This window comes from Pongo pygmaeus, chromosome 5 (genome assembly GCF_028885625.2).
Source record: "Pongo pygmaeus isolate AG05252 chromosome 5, NHGRI_mPonPyg2-v2.0_pri, whole genome shotgun sequence".
NCBI lineage: Eukaryota > Metazoa > Chordata > Mammalia > Primates > Hominidae > Pongo > Pongo pygmaeus.
Genome location: NC_072378.2, coordinates 128,625,625 through 128,651,070, shown reverse-complemented (window position 1 = coordinate 128,651,070; position 25,446 = coordinate 128,625,625). Strand labels below are relative to the sequence as shown.

The 25,446-nt window shown below is 34.9% G+C and overlaps 1 protein-coding gene across 3 annotated transcripts in view; it reads left to right on the top strand.

Moving 5' to 3' along the window:
* Positions 1-25,446, top strand: part of PTPRK (protein tyrosine phosphatase receptor type K) — a 560,453-nt gene that overhangs the window by 125,088 nt on the left and 409,919 nt on the right. The gene's annotated exons all lie outside the window — the stretch shown is intronic.

The following is a 25,446-nucleotide window of genomic DNA, read 5'->3' as shown; positions in this document are numbered from 1 at the left end:
CTGCCTCAGCCTCCTGAGTAGCTGGGACTACAGGCGTGCACCACCACGCCCAGCTAATTTTTGTATTTTTAGTAGAGGCGGGGTTTCGCCATGTTGGTCAGGCTGGTCTCGAACTCCTGACCTCGTGATCCACCCGCCTCGGCCTCCCAAACTGCTGGGATTACAAGCCTGAGCCACCGCGCTCAGCATCTTTTCGTTTTTTACCTTACTTTGTTATATCCTTTGATTTTGGGTTTTGTGAGATAATATAATTTATAATTGTTTAAACCAGTGTGCATTGTGTTTCATCTTACTTAGGAAAAACACATTAACATAGGATGTCAATATTTACATACCATTTCATACAATATTGGACTAATAGTTGTGCTTTCAATTCTGCATATTAATCTGGAGCAAATTCCAAGTTCTGTGCATATATGCTTAGCAATAACATTAAATTGTAACATTGAAAATGTAAACAGGAATTTAAAAATACAACATGAAAGAGAACAAACTCTTTTCCTTCCAATATTTAGAAAGAAACAAAAATAGTACATAATTATATATTATATATAGTCATGTTATATAATATACATCATTATGCTATTATAATATATAATATAATTAATGTGCTAATTGCTTAGTACTAATAATTTAGGTTTCAAAGTATATTCAGTATTTTTATTATGATTAAAAATGGTTTAGAATTAATTTTTCTACAAAATGAGTAAGTCCTTCTTGAGTGAATTTTAGATATGACAATTTTAGACATAGCCATTAGAAGTGAAAATGTTAATTCTGCTTATTGAAGGGAGAAAATTCTATCAGCAGCATCCCTGAACTTGCTGATTAATATGATTAGAAAAACAAAAAGTGAAAACATCAACAATAAACAATTTATCACAAGCATGCAAAGTAAATAAAACCTAAAAGTTACATTTCTAAATGTAATTTTTGGTTTGTAAATGAATATGGTAAATATTTCCTTGAAAAATTTTGTGTTGGTTCCCTTGTGATGTGTACTTTTATAATAGAATGAATTAAATTTGCTTTTTACTCTGAACTGTCACTTTCCGTGATTGAGTAGGCAAATGGTTATTTTTGAGGCTGAACTGAGCCATAATTTCCTTTGCAGAGGGAAAATTGGAACTGTGTGGTTGACACTCTTTGCTTCTTATATTTGACCCCTACTTTGTCAGCAGACTCATTTAATTTTGTGCATAGATTTGTATTTTTTCTTTCAAAGGTATGTAACCTTATTTTCCTGGTGCATTTTAATTAAACTACTGTAATTTTTCACCTGAATTTTCTCTGTGGTATATTTAGACTAAACTTTTCATATAAAATTAAAGGGGGTGGGTGGGCTGGGATGCACAGATTTTGAATGTTTATCATCATAGAATAATAAGAAAGATGTTGATTTATGGAAATGTTACCATTGCTAATTACCATTGATGGTGGGTAATGAATAGTTGAAGAATTACTGCTCAGATGACCTTGTTGGCTCACCTTTGATGAACAGCTTAATCGGTGGTTACAGTACAGGATGATATGCACAGAAAATGAAAGCATTTGAAATTCAGCCATATCTTCCAATTAATAGGACATTAAGTAATTAATCATGCAGAGGAGGGAAAAAGGTCACGGCCACTTTGCCGAATGAAACTGTGTTTAGTCTTCAGAGAGGTGAGAGAAAGCACTCACGTATATTATTCCTTTAGTCATCTCTTTTTATAATAGATACTATTTTTTTCATTTTCCTTCTGATATTCCTTTAAAGTGCTGACTGAATATTCCTTGCTCATAAATTGGCGTAAAGGAGACATTTAGATTTTTCATGCTAAAATGTTATGATCTTTTTATTGTCACATAAATTAGCAAGCATGCTTATTTTCTTTATGTACTTTAAAAACACACACAAACAAAAACAAAACAAACAAGAAACCCCAGATGTTTGGGAACTCTAAAAGCTGGCTCTCCAAACCTAACTTGTTATTGAACTGTGTGATACTTGGTGCTGTTAACTGGCTTCTGTTTATTAACCTTTTTGGACTGAAAGTCAAGAGTGAGAGAAAAAAGGATGAATAAATAGATTAGAATGAAAGAAGACTGAAGATGGATAGTAGAGAATAATAGAAAAAAAGAAAATTGTTTCTATTCATGAGGAGATACAGTACTATCAATCATTGCTTAAAATGTTCTCCAGCAGTTCCTACTTACTACTTACTACACAGTTCCACATACTAGTTTGGTCAGATTACAATGATGATGACTGAAAGGTCTGCCAAATAGAATAAAAAATAGCATGCAGAAGAATGAGTACTTCATAAGACAGTTCTAATGTCCCCAAATCATATAAATTATGAACACCTACTTAACTCAGTCATCAAGGAAATGCATATTTAAAACACAGTGAGAAATTACTGTACAATCAGTGGAAAAATGAAAATTTTAATTCCAAGTGTTGGTAAGAATGTAGAGTAAGTAAAACCCTCTAATACTACTGTTGGAGCATAAATCTGTACAACCTTATGACCAGCAAATCCATTCTTGGGTATAAGCCCAGCAGGACTGAGTATACATGTTCACCAAAAGACAAGTGCAAGAATGTTGATAGCATCAGCATTCATAATAGTTCCAAGCTGAAAACATCCCAAATGTCTGTCAGCAGTGCAATGTATAAATAAATGGTGGCATATTCATAAAGTGGAATATTGTACTGCAAATAAATGAAAGAACCATTACTTTATAAAATAACATGAATGAATTTCGCAAACACAATCTTAAGGGAAAGAAAGCAGATGCAAGAGAGTATGTATTATATACATTTATATAAATTATGTAAGTTTCAGAAACAGGCAAAGCTAATCAATGATATTAGAAATCAGCATATTATTTACCTGAAGGAGGGTTTGGGTAATGATGGTTAGTGCTTGTCAGGTGGCATGAAGGAGTCTTCCAGATGCTGGTGATATTCTATTTCTTAATCTGGATGGCGTTTTACAGTTTGAGGTGTGCTGAAATCTGTAAAAAGTCATTGAGCTGTGCAATGATGAGTTGTGTACTTTTCTTTATGTATCTGATATGTCAGTGTAAATTGACAAAAAATAAAACCAATGCACACAAGGCTGGGAAACTAAAATGATAAATAAAATGTCATGGATTAGAACAAAAGATATAAAATAGATATCCTCAAATGGGTCCAAACTTCTAGTTTTCTTACCATACTGGATTCTCTCCTCCCTACTAAAAAAAATACTGTGTTCGCTGATATCTTTGTATGGGCCTTGTATTGTTCTTTTCCCTCTGCTGAAATATTTCTTTGTCTACTTATCCATTCATTAATCTCTTACCCATTTTTACTGTGTCTTCTCACGTTCTGCCTGCTTTGAGAAGATTTTCCTGACTGGCTTGAAACTCTATTTCTTCTATCCTCCTATCAGAAGATGCAGCCCACTGTACTATGTACTACTTAAATTGTAGCTATTTTTATAGTATATTTCTTATATGTCCTTCTGTCCATTAGACTATAAGGTCCTTATGAATGGCTGGGCGTGGTGGCTCACGCCTGTAATCCCAGCACTTTGGAAGACCGAGTTGGGCGGATCACGAGGTTAGGAGTTCGAGACCAGCCTGAGCAACATGGTGAAACCCCCTCTCTACTAAAAATAGAAAAATTAAGTCAGGCGTGGTGGCAGGCGCCTGTAATCCCAGCTACTCAGGAGGCTGAGGCAGGAGAATTGCTTGAACTGGGAGGCGGAGGTTGCAGTGAGCCGAGATCAGGCCACTGCACTGCAGCTTGGGTGACAGAGCGAGACTCTGTCTTAAAAAAAAAAAAAAAAAAAAGTCCTTATGAACATAGACCATATTTTTTTTGTCTTTTATTTCTCAAAAACAAATTATTTTTCTTAGACAAAAGTGTCAACTTCTGTAATGTAAGTTTTAAAATATTTTTGTCAAGAATTAAAGAGGTTTTTCCTCGTTAGAAAATTAATTGAATTCAAAAATACCCCATTTACCAAACATTATATTGAGTTGAGATTTTTATATAATTGTACATTTACATAATTATTAAGATTTGACCTTTGTCTTTATAAATATTACCTGTCTATATTGGATACACTTAAATGTTGTTAATTCTACCAAAAAAGGGTACTCTTTTCATATTTCTTTCTCTCTTTTTGACTTTTGCTTGTCAAATTCCGATCTTCTGTCCCTCAAAAGTCTATTGTATATATATTTTCAGAACCCATAGAGAATGAGAGCTGTTGCATGGAACTAGAAATCATTCTTTGATCTCAAAGACATGTGTGTTCTTGACATTTTCAATTTTTTTTATGCTTATGACCTCATGAAATAAATTTATTTGACCATTTTACTATATGTTCTCTCCTAGATCTGAGAGTAGGGATTGTGATTGACATCTCAGTACATTTATCTTTGACTGTAATTATAACTGCTTTTTATTTTTAACAGGTTTTAGTAAAATAGCTAATTGAATTTTAGTTTAGAGTCTCTAGAGAACTTATTTGATAGTATTTAAAATTACAACTGAATTGTATCCTACCTTCAGTCTAGTGTTTTCACTGATAATAATGAAAATAACTGTACAGAGTTCTTTATTTAAAATGCACACACTGTATATATAGTAAAAAATGAAAGCCCTTTGTCGTTAAATTACTCTGGAGATTGAAGTAAGGAACCATTCCTCCTCCCTTATAAAACTTAGTGAGGTCTGATTCAGTAGTTTAAGGCCATATGTCTCTAAGTGTTTTTCAGAGGAGCCACCTTGATGGAGCCAGGTGGTATACAGAAAAGGGTAGGGGTGAGAATGTAGGGGATTATAAAACAGATAATTCCAGGACCATTCTTCAATTATTTATTTGGAGAGATTTGGTGCGCTTTTTTATTCAGTGGGGAGCATGCGTGGGTCACATGATTTTGTACCTGGCTTTCTTCTGATAGTGTGATGAAGTGAAAATTAAATAAGACATTGGTGTCCATAATTTGATGCATACAATAAAAGGTATAGGTAACATGATTTCAGCTAAGTTTCCTAAGTAATAATATGAGTCTCTTAGTTTTATAAGAGAAGATTTAGTAATAATTTATTTAATTTAGTAATAATTTATTAAAATAATGTTATATATGCCATGGAACACATTTTAATACATCTGAGAACAAATTTCAAGGAAGTTCTTATGTTGACTTATGCTTTCTTTCTCTCTGGGAACAGTGATCAGTTATTAAAAGTAGTGGATCACTTTGACTAATATTTTCATCTCCCTATTATAGATGATTAATAAAAAAGCGTATGTTTTTTGCAAGGTCATAAATATGAAAAATCTCACACAGCTGGATTAACAGAATTATTTGACAGTGTATCTTCCAGAGACAAAACATGGCAGCGAGTGGTAGAATAAAGTTCTGTGCATATAGGATTGGCAATGAATATTGGCTTGCAATATTATCACTAGTTTTGTGTTAGAAGATTGAGAAAATCAGGCCAAAATGTTGGTTTACTTTCTTTTTGTCATCTACTTAGCATTGTCTGTTAACACAACCAAAGAGAGTGTGTGTGTGAACATGTGCAGTCGTCCTAAGGGGAACTGAGAGATTTGGTGGTAGTGGGGAGAGGAAGGGCTTAACATGAGGCCATTAACACAGATGGGAAAACCTCAAAAAGTACTGGATATAGGTGTTAGATTCTAAGGAGCCTGAAAACTTCAGATGTTTAAAGTTGGAAGGTTATGCATCATTCAATGATTTTCAGATTTTTTTTTTAAGTAATAGAATTCTTTTTTAAAAAAATAATATTTTCTATCACTTTAATATTTAAAATCAATGACAAGGAATGAATGGTCCTGGAACTTATCTGTTTTATAATCCCCTACATTCTCACCATCTACCCCTTTCTCTATACCACCCTGGGTCCATCAAGATGGCTTCTCTGAAAAACACCTAGAGACATATGGCTCCAAAGGGCAGTTTGAAAACAATCATGTTGCAAACTCAAGCACTTTTAGATAAGCATCTCTGAGATGAAAGTACTTACTACTATTAGCTACCACTTACTGGTCACTTACTGAGTTTTACTATGTTAGGGACATGACATGTATCTTTTAATCTTACAAGAGCCTTATAAAATTGGTGATATTTTAGAGATAAGTGGAGTGAATATCTTAACAGCATATCTACCAGAGACAAAACATGGCAGAGAGTGATAGAATAATTGTCACCCAGGGGCAGAATTGGAACTTAGATCTGTCTGTCTAATATAAAAGTTACTCTTGTTCCGGTACCACCGTGCTTCATCATTGTAGTTGAGTTGACAAATTTCCTTGACTTGGGCATGGACATTTATTTAAGTCCACTATATAATGAGCTATATAATTTATTTGATTTAATCCAGAATGATCTTCTACCACTTCATTTAAAATACTTCTTTCCACAATTTGAAAGCTTTAAATGACTGTTTCTTACCCTTTGTGGGAAATGGAATCTGAGACTCACTGTTGTTTGGAATTGCCGCCAAACTTCAGGATTTTCTCTATGATATTCTCATCCCTTGGGGAGACGCTTTGCCCTTCCTTTGATTTACCTGTATGTTATTTTTAGTTATTTGATAAACACTTGCTGCATGTCTGTTTAAGCAACCTTTAGAAACACATATATTATCTGCTGTCTCATTAGAGCATGTATGGTAAAAGAAAAAATCGTGGATGGAAGGAATCAGACTAAAGTCTAGGGTTTGAAAATAATTTTAAGTCTTTGTTTGCAGTGAAGTATTTTAGGATGAGAATTATGGGCTTATTTCAATGTGCTCTTCCAAACCATGTTATCTTCTGTCTATTGATGCTTTTGCCCTCTGCACACAGAGGATAGTTTGCCACATTTGAGTTGCTTATTAAAAACAGTGGGAGTTGGAAGCAGTGCAAGGTGAGAGAGTGAAAGGCTGTAATGGACTACTTGAAGGGTGAGCCACCTAATGAAGGCTGGTTTTTAATGTAAGGACTATTACCCTTAAGGACATAAATGCAACATGAAAAATATCTAAATTACAGTGGACGGAAATGGCATGCTGAGACTGGAATTTTTTCCTGATATTTCAGGTACATAATGCATCTAAGTTAGATATGTCCTAATATATTTCAGGGGAAAAGAATAGCCTAGTATTAAAAAAAAAGGAAAAATAAATGAATATAGGTGTCAGTGCTAGAGAACTTCCAACCTCCTAGATGAATTAAGATAAGAATACACAGCAATTTCAAAGACTATAGTCACCTTTCACATATACCTTAAAATCAATACATAGTCCAAAGACTCAAAATTACTTTTCCCTGGTAGGAGTGTGACCGAAAATACAGTTATGACCTTATACTTCTCCTCTCCAAAAATAAACTTGACTCAAGATAGGTAGGTCCTATCTCAGTTTAAAAGCTTATTATCTTTCAAACACAAGAAGAATGCCAGGGAAATACATACACACACACACACACACACACACACACACACACACACACATACACACACAAAATCAAAACAAGAAAAGGTAGGTAACTAGGAATTATTAAAATATATGTGATATTAATTATCTCATATAGTTAATGTGAAAAATATGGAGTTGTGATTATATATTAGATTATCATTACGTATAAAAGATGCTTTAAAATCTTGGAAGAATGTTAGTTTTCCAACCTAGTTTCTGCCAAGAGTGGTATGTTGTAAAGACCTCTACTCCCTCCCCAAAAAGGAAATTATTGGCTGAGATATATTTTTCAATGAAAAGTGAACATTTTCTAAATTTAGAGCATATGACATCTTAGAAATGCTCACAGCATCATGAAATCTCCACCTAGCAATGCTGATTAAAAAGATGCTGGCTTGCTTTTTCTAGGTTTATGAGAATAAAATTAAATAGGACAGTTTTACAAACTTCATCAAGCTGGTTATGTATTTCTGTATGTTATTTAAGAGTTGGAGATTAAATAGGAAAGTAGGGTGGCAATTTTGACTATTCAAAAGTTATGTTTTGAGTGTGTGATTTTTATCCATGTTAGGTCAGACTTACTGGATACTTAAAAAATAATTCTCTGACTCCTTCTGTCTGATCCCAAGCATTTAAAATATGTCATTTCACTTAATCCTCCCAAAATGCCTTTGGAATATGTATTTACATCATTCTGTAGATGAAGGAACGGAAGTCAGGCGAGCCTAAGTAAATTATCAAAGGTTTTATGTCTTGGGAAAGGCAAGGCTAGGAATCCAGGTATGTAGAGATATAGTATAAGGATTTAACTTTTGAACTTTATAAAACAAGTATATGTAGAAATCTTTCTTTAGAGACTGCAGCAAAAAGCTTCAGGGCTGACTTGGAGGTGTGACAGAAGTTGTATCTCTTATGCTTTTTCCAGCGCAAGTAATGGGAAGCACAACTAGAAATGTGTTTAAACCATAAAGAAGGCTACTTTCACATAACAAAAGGTCCAGAGTTGGCTGAGTCAGTGGCTCAGTGATTTCATCAATAATTCAGATTTTTTCCTTATCTCTTTGCTTCTCCATTCCAGTAGGTCATCTTTTTACCTCAGGCTATCTCTCTTTAAAGGTCTAAAATCTACGGCTATTCCAGGTACAAAATTCAGACACAACAGTATCCTGAAGAAAAAAAGGTTCTTAGTTGTCTCCTCCTTATAAGTATCAATAAATAAACACAAAAAACTTTCCTGGGATGCTCTTTGATACAGATATGTTAGTATAGATCTGTAAGTAGAATTTCAAAGCTGTGGGATTTAGAAGAATGCACAAATAAAGCGTTTATTAAAACAGCATCGTATTCTCTAATGCAAGCTTGTCTAACCTGTGAGCCCCATGCTGCCAAATGCCCATGGCTTTGCATATGGCCCAGCACAAATTTGTAAACTTTCTTCAAACATTATGAGATTTTTTGCTTTTTTTTTTTTTTGTAAGCTCATCAGCTGTCGTTAGTGTTAGTGTATTCTTCTTCTTCCAGGGTGGCCCAGGCAAGCCAAAAGATTGGATGCCCCTGCTCTAATGCGTTGTTCAGCCTAGCATCAGGTTACCCTTAATTTCACGCATATGTTGCATATGCGGTATCTTCCTACCCCTAGTAAACTTACCTTACCTTTCTAACCTACCATTGTTACTCACAAGAATTTTTCTTTCTCTCTTGTTTTCCTTATGATTTTTATGATGTGGAATAAATAAGGGACCATACTTTATTAAAAAAAAAAAACCCTCCAAAACGAAGAAAGAGTCAAGTGTTATACAGTGTGTATGTGAGTATATGCTAAAGATAGATTAATTTATTATTGGGGGAACCAGCAGGATAGTAAGACTGGTTCAAAAGATTATAGGAATAAGGGAAACATTTATAATCAGTGAAAGAAAGAATGGTGGAATAAGATTCCTAAATTTTATACTAAATGTCCAGTAAGACAATCAAAGTGAAACCACTTTGATTTGTCTGTCTTTACTAACAGACAAATCATTTTCCTCTGTACTAGACAAAATTTGTTTGCGTTATTATGAGTATCATTTGTGTTGCTATAAATGTTCTACAAGTTGTCTTTTCTCACAGAGTTGTAAAATATCTTAATCAGTGGTAATTAGTGACTCAGATGAAGCGACATACTTTTAAATAATTAGCTAATCATTTGGTGAAGGATATACAGTCATTCTTGTGCTGGGTCCCAAGTTTTGAACATTTTTTCTTAAAACTTCCCCCTTAGGATCATAAATATTATCCAAGGATGATTCTTGTTAAAAACAACAAAAAAAGTGGTCTCCTTTTGTTTTTGTGTGATTTATTTATTTATTTAGACAGAGTCTCGCTGTGTCACCCAGGCTGGAGTGCAGTGGTGTGATCTCGGCTCACTGCAACCTTCGCCTCCTGGGTTCAAGTGATTCTCCTGCCTCAGCCACCCGAGTAGCTGGGATTACAGTCATGCACCACCATGCCCAGCTAATTTTGTATTTTTAGTAGAGATGGAGTTTCACCATGTCGGCCAGGCTGGTCTCAAACTCCTGATCTTATGTGATCTGCTTGCCTTGGCCTCCCAAAGTGCTGGGATTACAGGCGTGAGCCACTGCACCCAGCCTGTTTCCTTTGGATAGGTGCAGCAAGAAGTGTTTATTGACATGAGCCTTGTAGTAGAATTGAAATATCCAGTGCCACGCAATATTAAACAATTAGTAAGAGTGGAACATTCACATCTTTTTGAAGATTTCATTAGAAATCTAGAATTGTGTTTTCAGTAGCCTTTATTACTTCAGAGTATTTTAAAAAACAAATCTTGGCTGCTGCTTTTCAGAAGCTTAGGAACCAACTCAAAATAACCATCTCCATTAGGAGTATTTCACTTGAAGTACTTATAAATGTGGGTGAATTCCTTCCTCTTTTATGTCTCCCAAATGAGCTGAGCTTCCTTGCTTGCCAGGGATTAACTATTTCCTCTCAGGCTGGGACCCTATAAACTCAGACTAGGTAACAGACCCTGTTACTGAGAGGGCTCTATAGGTATTGATTGTTTCCACATATGAAATATACAGCCTTTGTCTCTTTGGTGAGCTTACCATATGTGTTTTAGTAAAAAAGTTCTTCTTAATCAAACAATTTGTACAGTTGATTTGTCAAACTATATTCTGGTTAAAAAAGGCTGATTCTTAGTTATTTATCCAGTTAACTGCCATTGGAAGTAAAGAAAAGTAGAAAAAATGTATTACTGAGTATCCTAGATGTCAGTTAGAAGCACATATCAATTAAAGAACCTTTATTAAGTCAAGGATTAAAATTAAATCAAGATAAATAAAAAGCTTTATTATTATATATACCAATCAAAAAAACAGAACATTAAAAATATACTGCAAACCTCCCAAACAAATAATCCCAAATTGATTCACCGCATGAGTTCATTAAGTTATATTTAACTAATTACTTATCTCTTGAATTTGGGGATTATAGTTTATTTCATGAAGTCATCAATCCCAGAAACTCTGGCTTAGTAACCTGATATAGTCTGGCTGATGTGTAGGTGATATCAGCTCTGAAGCTTGTACCCTTGAGGCTGGTCCTTGAAGACATAACAGTTAGATGTACCTGATCTTTGACTTTCTATTGAGGCCAGTATTTGAGGACTTAATTTGTGGAGCCTATAGTTAATAGCAGAGCCTTCAGGCAAGTATGGGAGGAATGCAGAAACCACCTGCTGAATGACTGAATGCTTGTGATTAATTTATTATAGTAATCAACCGTATCATACTAGAAAAGAGAAGAATTCTCCATCAGGGTATAAGACTTACTATTTAATAAGTATTTGTTAACAGCTCCTCTGAAAGTAAGAATATATGGACAGTGACTGTATTAACAGCTTGCCATGTTCTTCCCGTACATTGAATTATTTTGGACACATTTTATATTACCTGAAAAAAATTAATGCACAGAAAGTTGAACTAATCTGATTTGAAGCTCTTTTTTCTGCAAGCCTTATAATGGTGTTGAGCTAATTAAAAATATGGAACATACCAAACAAATTTAATTATTTTTATTGTTCCTAATCTTACAAGGCAAGGAAGTGAATCCCTGCAGTTGTCCAAAGACCTATAGGAAATCACGAAGTCAGATTAGAAGAAAAGACCTCTTGAAATTTTTATTTTTTCTGAATTTATTGTTTTATCATGCAAGGAAGAATCAGAAGTATTATCACAGGAGATTGGTCACTTGATTAAGACAGGTGCCTAAAAACAAGGAATAATACCAGTATTTTAAAATTATTAATATTTATGATAATATTAATTATATTAATATAGTAATTTTGATATTTAAAAATAAAATAGAAGGTAACACAATGATAAGGAAACTCAGCTCTTCCAAGAAATAAAGTTGTATTTGTTTTCAATCATCAAAACCATAATAAAATAAACTTAATGTGTATAATATTATCCTGGAGAGATACCCAATCTTTCCTCAGATTAAACAGAAATTAGGAATAATTTTTGTAACCTCTTTTTAAGAGGAGACTGAAAATACTAAGATCAATTTGTTATTTTAACAGAGATAAAACCTAATTCCAGTCTGGCATTAATATAATATTTGACAGTGAAAGCTTTAAAAAAAAATAAAAATTTTTTCTGGTCACCAAATAATTTATTTCATGATTGCCTTGTATTCAATGCATTTCTTTAAATTCATTATGTTCTGCACCCATTCCATTTGTACTCACTCTAAACTTTTCAAAATATCTATACTATTCTGATGTTTTACCAACTGTTGTATTTGAATGTAACTCAAAACAAACTCTTTCCACTGGTAGTTTTATTTACATCAAGCTTGTCCAACCCATGGCCCACCAGCCACATGTGGCCCAGGATAGCTTTGAATGTGGCCTAACACCAGTGTGGCCTAGGGAAGCCAAAAGACTGGACACCCCTGATTTACATATTATATTGAGTTTTTGAGTCATAAGTAAAAATACTTTCTCAGGAAAAAAAAATAGAAATATTGTCCAAAATCTTTGTATTGCGAGATATCTCTATTAAGTTATATGTTGAGAAATATCTCCATTACATTTGGTTTTTAAACCAAGAAAAGGTTTCTATTGATAAAAATAATGGACAAGGCCAACATTTTGTGGACTATCGTGCGTGTGGAACATATCAACGAGAAGTCCACCTTCAACCAGTTGTCAAAGTGAGTCTTGAATGAGAAGGAATATTTATTAGGAAGGGAAAAGTTAATTTGAAATTGTATTTTTGATGGAATTGTTGGTAATGAGCAAGCCTAAAAGGGTAGGAATTTATTTCCTAAACTAGCAGCTAAAGCAACAAAAAAATTATCCTTCTCTGAAAAGTTTAAGAAATAAATTCAATAATAGCTGTATAAAGCATTTGGGTATTTAATTTTTCTCATGTTTCTAGTATATTGCTTTACTTTATATGGGACTAAGAAATAACAATGTTTTATAGAAAATAAAAATGGGTTTAAACTGTCAAAATATTTTTTTCTGAATGTAATCTACTAATGATTTTGACTTATTACTTTTGTGGCTACAATGATAATTAAAACAATGTTAAAGATATGCTATTGTTCATAAAACCACACTGTTCTTGACAATAGAATTAAGAAATTGATACTTAAAATTAAGAATAAGGTGAAACAATACTACCGTTCAGTGTTGTGCAGTTTAGCACTGTGTTTGGCACATAGACCTGTGATAAATAACTGTTTTATGAATAGCTCAAAAGCTTAAAAATATAAACATGCTTTTCTCATCTTTCTTCTGGAAAACGTAAGTATGTTGGAACTCAAATTATTTTTGAATGAATACATAAATGGAATGATAAATTTACACAAAGGAAAAAGGGGAATATTTTAGAAAATGATTTGAATTTCACTGTTGTTAATGCACTATACTATTGCAAAATGGCCTTTTGAAGCTTTTTAATGTAGATGAATGAATAGGATGGATCTGGTCAAGAGGATTGTCTGAGTGGGTTTAATTCCAGCCCCATATAACACTATAATAATATTCTACTGATGGTGTTTATGTTTTTTTTTTTCTGCATGTTACATGAAATCTTTGGAAGTTTAGATCTTTGCCTCAGTATTGGAAGATTATATTTTTCATGTTACGTCTTATAGTTAAACTTTGCTATTAAGGATGTTATTGTGACAAGAACATCTTGCTTTATGTAATAGGCACTGATTTTTATTTTTTAAACTGGATTATTGAGGTATATTCATTGCCATTGGAACCAAGAAACAGACTCTTCTTAGCTTAGTAGTGGTGACTATTTCTTCTGTTCTCTTTGACTCAAAATTGAAGTCAATGAAGAAAATCCAGTGGGAAGAGCTGATTGTTGCCATATGTCACATTCCTTATGATAAAGTCTAAGTTTCTCCCTAGTAATAAAATTTATATAAACCCTTTAAAAAATAGGATGACATTTATATTACTTTCTTATTTTCGCAGGCTGAGCAGTTCTTTTACTGAACCAGTAGCAGTGGTACAAAAGTTGTCTTGAAATTTTAAATGCTCTACATCTATGTTTAGGAAGTGGACACCTATAGGTCCCAAGAAATCATTAGAGTGGAAGAAATAAAGAGAAATGGATGGTCAATAAAAACAATTTATAATTTTTGGCTGGGTGTGGTGGCTAACACCTGTAATTCCAGCACTTTGGGAGGCTGAGGCGGGAGGATCACTTGAGGCTAGGAGTTCGAGACCAGCCTGGCCAACATAGTAAAACCCCGTCTCTACTAAAAATACAAACAAAAACAAAAACAACAAACAAACAAACAAACAAAAAATTAGCCAGACATGGTGGTGCGTGCCTGTAATCCCAGCTACTTGGGAGGCTGAGGCAGGAGAATCTCTTGAACCCAGGAGGCAGAGGTTGCAGTTAGCTGAGATCACGCCACTGCACTCCAGCCTGGGTGACAGAGTGAGACTCTATTAAAAAAAGAAAATTTTCATATAGGTTTTCTTTATGCTGCTTTTAAATATTTATTGTCCATTTTTAAATGGACACATGATTACATATAGTTGAAAAGATAGTATTCTATAATAGAAGTCATAGTTATTTGTGCTTAATTTTCCTAGTATTTTTACACACAAAATCTCCAAACTCAGCAATCATATAAACCATTTTGGTACTAGCACCATTATAATACTTTCAACATTATTGAAATTGATTGATGTTTTTCTTTTCTTTTTTTTTTTTTTTTTTGAGATAGGGTATTGCTCTGTTGCCCAGGCTTGAGTGCAGTGTCACAGTCATGGCAGTCCTCCCACCTCAGCCTTCCTAGCAGGTGGGACTACAGGTGTGTGCCACCACACCTGGCTAATTCTTGTATTTTTTTGTAGAGATGGGGTTTTGCCATGTTGCCCAAGCTGGTCTCAAACTCCTGGGCTCAAGTGATCCACCTCAGCCTCCCAAGGTTCTGGGATTACAGGCATGAGCCACCATGTCTGGCCTGAAATTAATTTCTGTTAAATCTGAAGGAGACCCTAGAGATTATCTCTAGTCTAAACTTTCGTTTTACAGATAAAGAATAGTGTAGAAATAGGCAAACTGACACAGGAACCTGAGTAACCTGAATTTAAATCTAGGTTTTATTGCTTGAGATTTAGTCATGACATACAACCTTTCTGAGCTTCCATTTTCCCATCAGTAAATTAGGAATAATAACATTTCTCTCTCTCTGTCTCTGTAAATGTTGTTGTACCAGTGAAATGAAATACAGAGTGCAGCGTCTGGTAGTATCTGGGATGTAGCTGATGGTGAATGAATACTATTTGCCTCCTTCCTGGCCCAAGGTGACATGGCCGGTTAGTAATCTCATTAATCTATAAGAAATTGGTTTGAATTTCTTTCACTTATTTTTTTTTTTAAAGCAAGGAATAAATTGCATTTTCTCATCACAATTTTTCAGTAGCTCATTAGGAATTATTTTATATCCAATTCTGAAAATTACCTTTGTTATATAATTGCTCACTGAGTACAGTTGCTTTGCATTCTGACACATAATGATATCTAGAAATGATTTTTATAACAAAGATTGAATAATGAGGTATGGAAATAGTTTGGGAAAAGGTTTATTATTTCTCAAGTCTTAAGACTGTTTTTATGTAGTTATTCCATGTGGGTTATTGAATTGCTTTGTGATCATTCTAATTAAAAAATTTTCTAATGAAATACACCCTTTTACTTTGAATTTTACTTAATGTTGACAGCAGCTGCAGTCTATAACGTCATAAAGCCGAGGAAGAAGTCATGCAACAACATTTAAAGCTGAGACACTGGAAAAATTGTTAAAAGTATCTCACACTGCAAAAACACAAGCAAGCACCAGCAAATATCTAGATTTGAAAAAAAAATGGGTTTAAAACTGTCTGATAGAGTTTATTGTCATATGTTTAAAAATCTGGATATTCTGTTGCACAAACAGATTTTGGTTTTATGGCTTACAGTAAAACTTGTAAGATACTTACTTGGATTCTACATATTTGAGTAATTTTTTAACCTGTTTTCAGATGTTTGGGCTGTGCCCAGATTGTTAGCTACAAATTCTTGTTCTAAAATGAGAAATCTGATAGGTTGGCTTTCTTACCTGTGCCTTGGTTACGTCTTTTGAAGAATGAGAGGAGGATAAATTCTCTCTGCTCTTTGTAGGTCTCTTTTACATACTATGATAATTAATGTATTTTCAGTTACTTTGTATGTAAAATGCAGATTCCTTTAAACCTGCAGCTCCATGGATGTGTTTAGGGGGTTTATAAACCCTTTAAAATTGTAATATTGCGTATATATATATATATATATACACACACGCACACATACACACACATATATATATATACACACACACGTATATGTGTGTGTAGGAAGGTATGTGATTTTCCAAGAATATATTAGACACAGAATATCAGAATAATCACACAGAATAGTAGCAGAATTCTATAGAGTACAACATTGAACAGGCCTCTAAGGCACAGCCCTTGGGGAAGGTTGCGTTTATAAGGGGAAACAAAACTCCCACTTTGCTCATCTCCAAGTCTGGTATCTTGTGCTGATGCAATCAAAGTTGATACTTTTTTCTACAGAGTCTCCTTTGCACCCTTTTAATTTTATTTTCATCCTTTCAAGGAGAGTTAGCTATATCCAGAATTTAAAGGATGTAAAATTCTTTATTCTCAAAGAATTATTGTGTGAATTTTTTTCTCTCCTAAGACTAATATCTGTAGGTTTTTTCTGTTATTCATGAACACATCTTTTTTATGTCCCTTTTGCTATACTATTGGGATGAAAGCCCGTTTGCTAGGGTTTACATCCAGGCTGAACAGGGTTTAGAAAATCCCCTTCATCCTTTTTCTTCCATATACTTAACCTATTGTCCATGGGAATGCTTAGATAAATTACTTTGAGCATTGTGTTTTTCATTTCCTGCAACTTAATGTTGATTATTACATTTACAGCCATAAGTAAAAACAAACCAACGAGCACACAAATATTATTAAACAACAAAATATTAGATGGCAAATATTATGAAATAACAAAATAAACAGAGAGTTTGCCATCCATTCCTAAAGTGAATGCCCTGGAAGGTCAAGGCTTTTTCCCTCTGTCTAGCCAACTGGTGTTAGAAAGGAACATGTGACTTACCAAATGTTTCGTAAGAGTCTGAGAGTATCTACAGCGTAAAGGATTTGATATTTTCGGGAATATAAAAAATTGTTCCTTTTCTTCAATACCTTATGAAGTAAAAGAAAGCAACTGAGGCATTTCTGCCAAAGAACTTCTTATCTTGGAAGACTGAGGCTCTAGACTCTAGCACTTACACCACATGACATGGACAGATTGTCCTCTCTTTCTTAAAGGTAAAATCAAGACTTTCCTATTTGTCCTTCTTTTCCCCTGAAGTAGTTGTAAGAACCAAAATAATACATGATTGTGAACATACTTTGAAAACAGTTAAAGTATGTTTTTATAATCTCACGAAGTAACAAATGTATTGTGTTGGTAATGTAAATGGATTGATACTTGGATCTTTAATTGTTCCATGTCATTTTACTAGTCAGTACCTCAAAGAATGAGACTCAATCACATGGTTCATGGCAGTGCATCATATAGCATTTATTCGATTCATGGTATTTTATCCCATGACTATAGGTAGTAATGGCAGAGTATAGAGATAGAGAGAGTAGAAAGGAAGAACCGGTAAACTGGAGTATATTCAAATAAAGTAGCTGAAATTGGAGTCACCAGTTTCCAAAAAGAACAGGGAGTAGAACATTTATTCAGAAACTAGACAGACTAGTAGAAAGATATCAGGAAGATGAGGCAAGTGGCAAATAATCAGGTACTATATTATATTCTTTCTTTCTTAATAGTGCCTTGAATAGTACTTTACTGTGATAGACATTCAATAATTAAAATAGCTTCTTAAAGTTTAATCTCTAAGGTCATTTTAACTATAGCAAGTAACTCATTACTTTACTCTGTTATTTTCAATCTTACTTGAACTTTGCATAGGGTAACAATTATATTGGAGTGGAGATAAAACTAGAAGATATTTATGCATAGGTGAAAAGAGCATTTATAAAAAGAAAACAGATGAAAGCAGGAAGTGACAAAATTCTGCTCTGTAAAATTTCTCCAAAAGTGAGATATGTATATATTTTCAGTTATATGGCATATTTCACATGGTATTCTTTGGACTTCTTTGAACGATTATACATATACATTAGCAGTAATTACTTTAGAATCTAATTTTTGTAGTCAGATTCCTGAAAGGTATTTTTCTCAAGACTTTTCTTTATTTGTATTTTCAGTGGAAATTTTTTTCATGCTTATTTTCTTATTTTAACATTTGTACGTGTATATGAATGAAATGAAAATGATTAGAAAACATAGAAATTATACTTAAGTCTCATAACCAAGAGAAAATCACCATCAATCTTTTGATGTCATTTTTTGTTACCTCTAAGTCTATGTTTGTGTGCGTTGTTGTTTGTACGTGCATCTCTGTGTGTGTCTGTGTATATTTACATAAGAAATCATGACCAGATAGCATGTACATTTTTTGTTTTGCTTTCAAAATTAATGCTGCATCAAATGTCCAAAAATTCTGTTATTTATAATTGTTATCTTTGGGAAGATTGGTTCAATAAGAAGTACTCAGTTTTGTCCAGAAGCAAGGTGTAACTTATGTTTTACTTAATTTGTTTTCTAGTTCATAAATGTAATAATTTCTTAATTACATACAGAGATGAAAGTAACTTATGGTTTATATTTCTTGAAATATAACTTTCACCTTAATATTTGTGGTTAGATTCATTTTATTTTTGTGAAGATTTGTGAAACACTGACTAAAAAGCAAACCATGATCACAGATTACTTCTGAAATATAATTCTTGACTATATTGGAGTTAAGCAGAGCAAAGAAACATGTGCTCTTTTTCAACATTAAGAAAGAAAGAATTTTAATGTGTTTAAAATTCAACCTAATTTATATGCTTGTAACAGTTTGGAAGTTGATTAAAGTCTGTAGAGTAAGAGAAAATTACATGTAGTTCTCATTTTAGTCGACCTTCCATGTTAATTAGGACATTTTTTTTCATTTATTTTGTAGTTAAGAACATTTTCTTTATCTAGTAAACTTTGATTCTGGGTTTTTTTTTTTCTTTTTTTTTTTGGTTGCTGCTTGCTTTAATGAAGTTGATCACTTTCATATCCCTTTTAACTTTTCTCAAGATGCTGAATATTAATTTGGAATACAAATCAAAGTACTATGATGAAGAAAATTTAGGCAGTTCCAGTTGTCTATTACTTACAAGTCACTCATATATTCATTTAACAAATATATATTTAATGGTACATGATATAGTTTGGCTCTGTGTCCCCACCCAAATCTCATCTTGTAGTTCCCATAATTTTCATGTGTTGTGGGAGGGACCTGGTGGGAGATGATTGAATCAAGGGAGTAGGTCTTTCCCATGCTATTCTCGTGATAGTGAATGGGTCTTACGAGATCTGATGGTTTTAAAAAAGAGAGTTTCTCCGCATAAGTGCTCTTTGCCTGCTGCCATCCATGTAAGATGTGACTTGCTCCTCCTTGCCTTCCACCATGATTGTGAGGCCTCCCCAGCTACATGGAACTGTAAGTGCATTAAACCCTTTTTCCTGCATAAATTACCCAACGTCGGGTATGTTACGTCTTTATCAGCAGTGTGAAAATGGACTAATACAGTAAATTGGTACCAGGAGTGAGGTGCTGTGAAAAGATACCCAAAAATGTGGAAATGATTTGGAACTGGGTAACAGGCAGAGGTTGGAACAGTTTAGAGGGATCAGAAGAAGACAGGAAAATGTGGAAAAGTGTGGAACTCCCTAGAGACATGTTGACTTTGGCTTTGACCAAAATGCTGATAATTATATTGACAATGAAATCCAGACTGAAGTGGTCTCGGGTGGAGATGAGGAACTTGTTGGGAACTGGAGCAAAGGTGACTCTTGTTATGTATTAGCAAAAGATTGGTGGCATTATGCCTCTGCCCTAGACATTTGTGGAAGTTTGAACTTGAGAGAGATGATTTAGGTTATCTGGTGAAAGAAATTTCTGAGCAGCAAAGCATTCAGGAGTGACTTGGGTGCTATTAAAGGTGTTCAGTTTTAAAAGGGAAACAGAGCATAAAAGTTTGGAAAATTTGCAGCCTGACAATGTGATAGAAAAGAAAATCTCATTTTCTGAGTAGAAATTCAATCCTGCTGTAGAAGTTTGAATTAGTAATGAGGAGCTGAATGTTAATCACCAAGACAATGGGGAAAATGTCTCAGGATATGTTAGATGTCTTCACGACAGCCCCTCCCATCACAGGCTCAGAAGGCTAGGAGAAAAACATGGTTTTGTGAGTCGGACCCAAGGCTTCCGTGCTCTGTGCAGCCTAGGGACCTGGTACCCTGTGTTTCAGTTATGCCAGCCATAGCTGAAAGGTAGCTCTGGCTTTTGCCTTAGAGGGTGGAAACCCCAAACCTTGGCATCTTCCACATGGTGTTGAGCCTGCAGGTACATGAAAGTCAAGAGTTAAAGTTTGGGAACCTCCGGTTAGATTTCAGAGGCTGTATGGAAATGCCTGGATACCCAGGAAGAAGTTTGCTGCAGGGGTGGGGCCCTTATGGAGAACTTCTGTTAGGGAAGTGTGGAAGGGAAATGTGGGATCAGTGCCACCACAATGAGTACCTTACTGGGGCACCACCTAGTGGAGCAGTGAGAAGAGGGCCACTGTCCTTCAGACACCAGAATGGTAGATCCACTGACAGCTTGCATTGTGTGCCTGGAAAAGCCACAGACACTCAATGCCAACCCATGAAAGCAGACGGGAGAGGGGCTATAGCATGTAAAGCCACAGAGGTGGAACTGCCCAAGACCATGGGAACCCATCTCTTGCATCAACATGACCTGGATGTGAGACATGGAGTCAAAGGAGCTCATTTTGGAATTTTAAGATTTGACTGCCCTGCTGGATTTTGGACTTTCATGGGTCCTGTAGTCCCTTTGTTTTGGCCAATTTCTCCTATTTGGAAGGGCTGTATTTACCTAATGCCTGTACTCCCATTGTATCTAGGAAGTAACTAACTTGCTTTTGATTTTACAGGCTCATAGGTGGAAGGAACTTTCCTTTTCTCAGATGAGACTTTGGACTGTGGACTTTTGAGTTAATGCTGAAATGAGCTGAGACTTTGGGGGACTATTTGGGAGGCATGATTGGCTTGGAATGTGAAGTTATGAGATTTGGGAGGGGCCGGGGATGGAATGTTATGATCTGGCTATGTCCCCACCAAAATCTCATCTTGTAGCTCCCATAATTCCCATGTATTGTGGGAGGGACCCAGTGGGAGATGATTGAATCATGGGGCAGGTCTTTCCCATGCTATTCTTGTGGTAGTGAATGGGTCTCATGAGATCTGATGGTTTTTTTTAAAAAGGTTGTTTCCCTGGACAAGCTCTCTTTGCCTGCTGCCATCCATGTAAGACATAACTTGCTCCTCCTTGCCTTCTGCCATTATTATGAGGCCTCCCTAGCCATGTGGAACTGTATGTCCATTGAACCCCTTTTCCTGCATAATTTACCCAGCCTCAGGTATGTCTTTATCAGCAGCATGAAAACAAACTAATACAGTATGTGTGCCAGGTACTCTTCCAGGCACTTGGGCTAAATCCGTGAACAAAATAGACAAAATTCTTTGCCCTGAAGAAGCTTATACCTTGATGGGGAAGAAGATAATAATAATAATAATAATAATAGTAATAATAATAATAATAATAATAATAATAATAATAATGCAGTGTTTCTAAGTACCATGGAGAAAATTAAAGACCTAAAAGATGTGGAGGAGTATCCATGCAGTTATCTAGGGGAAAAGCATTCCAGGCATAGGGATCAGCAAGTGGAAAGTCCTTGAACTAGGAGCGTGCCTGGCATTTGAGGAAGAATAAGATGACCAATTTGGTTTAAAGAAAGAGTAGAAGTCATTGTTGTAGGAGATAAAGTCAGAGTAGTAATAGGGGACTGAATGTATATGGCTATTATCAGTACTTCACCAAGTTCTAAATGGAGTGACATGATTTTATCTTGACAGGGTCATACTGAGTGTGGGATGTGGAGAGTAGACATTGGGATGGGGCAAGGGTGGAATCAGGGAAACTAGCTATTAGGCAGTTGAGATAATCCAAGTCAGAGAAGATTATAACTTGGGGCCAGGATATAATCAGAGATGGTTATTAAATATTAGGGTAAATTGAATTTGCTGACGGATTGGATTTCTGGTGTGAGAGAAAGATAGGAGTCAAGGATGAGTAAATATTGTTTTAGCCTGAGCACTTGGAAGGACACAATAGTCATGAACTGAGATGGGGATGAATGTGAGAGGGGCAGATGTTTGGGAAGAACAGGAGTTAGGTTTTAGAGATGTTAAGTTTGAAATACTTAATTGATATGCATGTCTGATTATCAGGGGAGAGGACTATGCTGGGGATACACACTTGGGAGTCTTTATTGTATAGATGGTCTTTGAAACCATGAGACTGGATGAAATCACAATGGTATAGGTACAAATAGAGAGCAGAAGAGTTGCAAGGACTGACACATGCATTACTCCAGTGTTTAGAGTTCAAAGATTTAGAGAAATATACAAAGGAAACTAAGCAGTAGTGGACTGTGCCATCAGAGGAATATGCACTATATTGACAAATATATCAATAAATTCTGAGAATGATTCGGGTGAACTTAGAGTAGAATGATTAAACATCTGTTTACCTTTCTGTCTTTATCCATGAAAGAAGGAAAATAAATAACAAACAAGGTGTGAGATTAATACTAAAATGTATACTGGAAAGGTACTGGAAAATCAGAGGATGGGGGCTACATCTGTATTTCTGAAGCCTTTTTACCCTTTCTTGTTTTATGTAGTAAGAAACGGAATACAATTAATTGCAATGTAAGATAAAATATAATCAAATATTAATAGAAACAATTTTTTTGCTCAAGAGAATGATAACTACTGCAGTACTGAGACTAAAGTGTATTCATGGGCAGGCAAAGATTTGTGTCATAAACAGAAATGTGGAGTGATCACTACCACAAGGGTGAATGAATGATGGAGAAGCCAGCATTCTAGACCACTGTGCATAGGTGCATATTGATCATATAGTTACCTTTAGCACTTTGTAATGTTATCTGTTAGCATTAGCATAATGAAAAATCGGAACACTAGGCCTAGAAGAAAAGATAATTTCAAGCAACATCGAGGTAATGTTGTAAGACTGTTAGGAAACACTGGTTCTCGAAGCTGGCTGCATTTTAGAAAAACCAGACATTTTTTATAAAGGATTAATGCCACACCCCCAGAAACTTCTGTGTATTTGGTTTGAGTTAGGACTAGTATTTAAAGTCCCCTAGGTGATATTAATGTACAACTAATGATAAACATCAATGTAATGGAAGCCAAGGAATTGTGTGTGAGGATGTGTGTGTTTTGTGTCTACCATTTGTAGCACTTTGTGTTGCAATAGGTTATCCTGATTTTGTTTGTAGATTATTGCATATGCATCTGTGCCTAATTGATATCTGTGTGCTGCACATCAAAATGTGAACTAACACAGCTTTGCAGAGAATCAAGTCCAAGGACTAAGCCTTGCAATTGTATTTAAATAGTATATAGAAAAATTCTAAAAAGAATATGTGACCACTAGGAATAATTCTAATTGGTTAGCGGTTTTAGCACAATATCTTTGATAGGCCCTTACATTTGCCACATAGACTTTGTGCTTTTACTGGGAAATGCTAACTAAAAAAATATATTGGAATGTTTCCAGTCTTAGGTCACCATTTTTTTTTTTTTTTTAATTACCTCCCTCATTAGTTCCCAACATCACAGTGTATGGTACATTCACATATACACACACATACTCATGTATGCCAGAGTACTCTGTTCTGTTCATTTCCTCATTCCATTTTCTCTTCAAAATTTGGCAGGCTATAGTGAAAAAACTCAGGACACTGACTTACCAGAAATGTGTTTGTGATGTGCCGAAAAGTTAGACACTTTTCTGAGAGCTAGGTAGGGGTCTTCTCCATGTACTATGGAGTAGCCATTTATACCAGTCACTCATGCCTATCAGAGTATCATGTGTGGGCACTTAAAATACAACATAATGAAAATCAACTCTCCTTATTATCATTATCTGTCCTCAGTAACCTAAAATCAAGTATTAATAGTAAAGACCAAGTACAGGTATAGACCTTATTTACCCTTAGGTTTCTGGCCTGCTTTTCAACTCTTTGGAAATTCTCTTTGAGGATTAAATGAGCAATGTATACAATGTGCCTAATGTACCTCTGTCACTTTATCTTTGGTTTTCCTGATACATTGAGTGTTGGAATAAACTGAATCCTAATTTTTGACTTGATTCTTTTGTTCCTGAGTGTTCTTGTGGATGAACATGATTTTAATTACCACACCCAAAGCGTTAAAAAAATCATTTCCTTTCTACAGATTCTCCCTGAATTCTACTTCTTTACTTCTAATTTATTTTTATCACCATTTCCTGGTATTCTGTTGCCATGCTTTTGAAATCCATTCCTTTGTTACGCTATAGGCAACTGCTAGCAGACCTATTTCTGAAAAACTCTATTTGACAATTTAAAATAAAAGTCTTATAGTCAGAACTTGGAAACAGAACGAGAATTTGGGGCTACAGCTAGGGGAATCACTAAGTTGATGTGAGAGAAAAAGCACTAACTGGAAAGGACCAAAATAATGGACAAATATAGGTCAACTAGGCAAATGTCATTTCATGCAGTTGTGTGCCTCAGGGGTCCTAATCTCTAAGCAGCTTTTCTTATAGTAAAATGCCATTTAATTTATAGCTTAAGCAGAGTAATTAAAAAGCTGAAAAATTGGTGATGAAGAATGAAATCTGGAATGGCTTCTCTCTCTCTTTTTTTTTTTTTTGAGACAGGGTCTTACTCTGTCACCAGGGCTGGAGTGCAGTGGCACGATCTTGGATCACTGCAGCCTCAACCTCCCAGGTTTAAGCAATCCTCCTGCCTCCCCTTCCCCCAGTAGCTGGAACTACAGGTGTGCATCATGGTGCCTGGCTGCATTTGGCCTTGCTTTCTTGAGATTATTGCATTTATTTGTTTTTCAGGAAAGGTAAAGATGGTGATTGGTTGGGTGAGTTAGTAGTCAGGGTTTTTTCAGTATCTTAGAGTTGACTCCACAACCACAGTTGGAAGGAAGGAGGCTCTTTAACCAAGGTATGAACTACAGTTGAAATATGCTGATGAAGTGTGAGAATGACAGCAGCAGATTTAATGGATTTTGAAGTGTTCCAGGTTTTAATAGTAACTAATAGTAGAAGTATAGTTCAAATCTGTAATGACAACA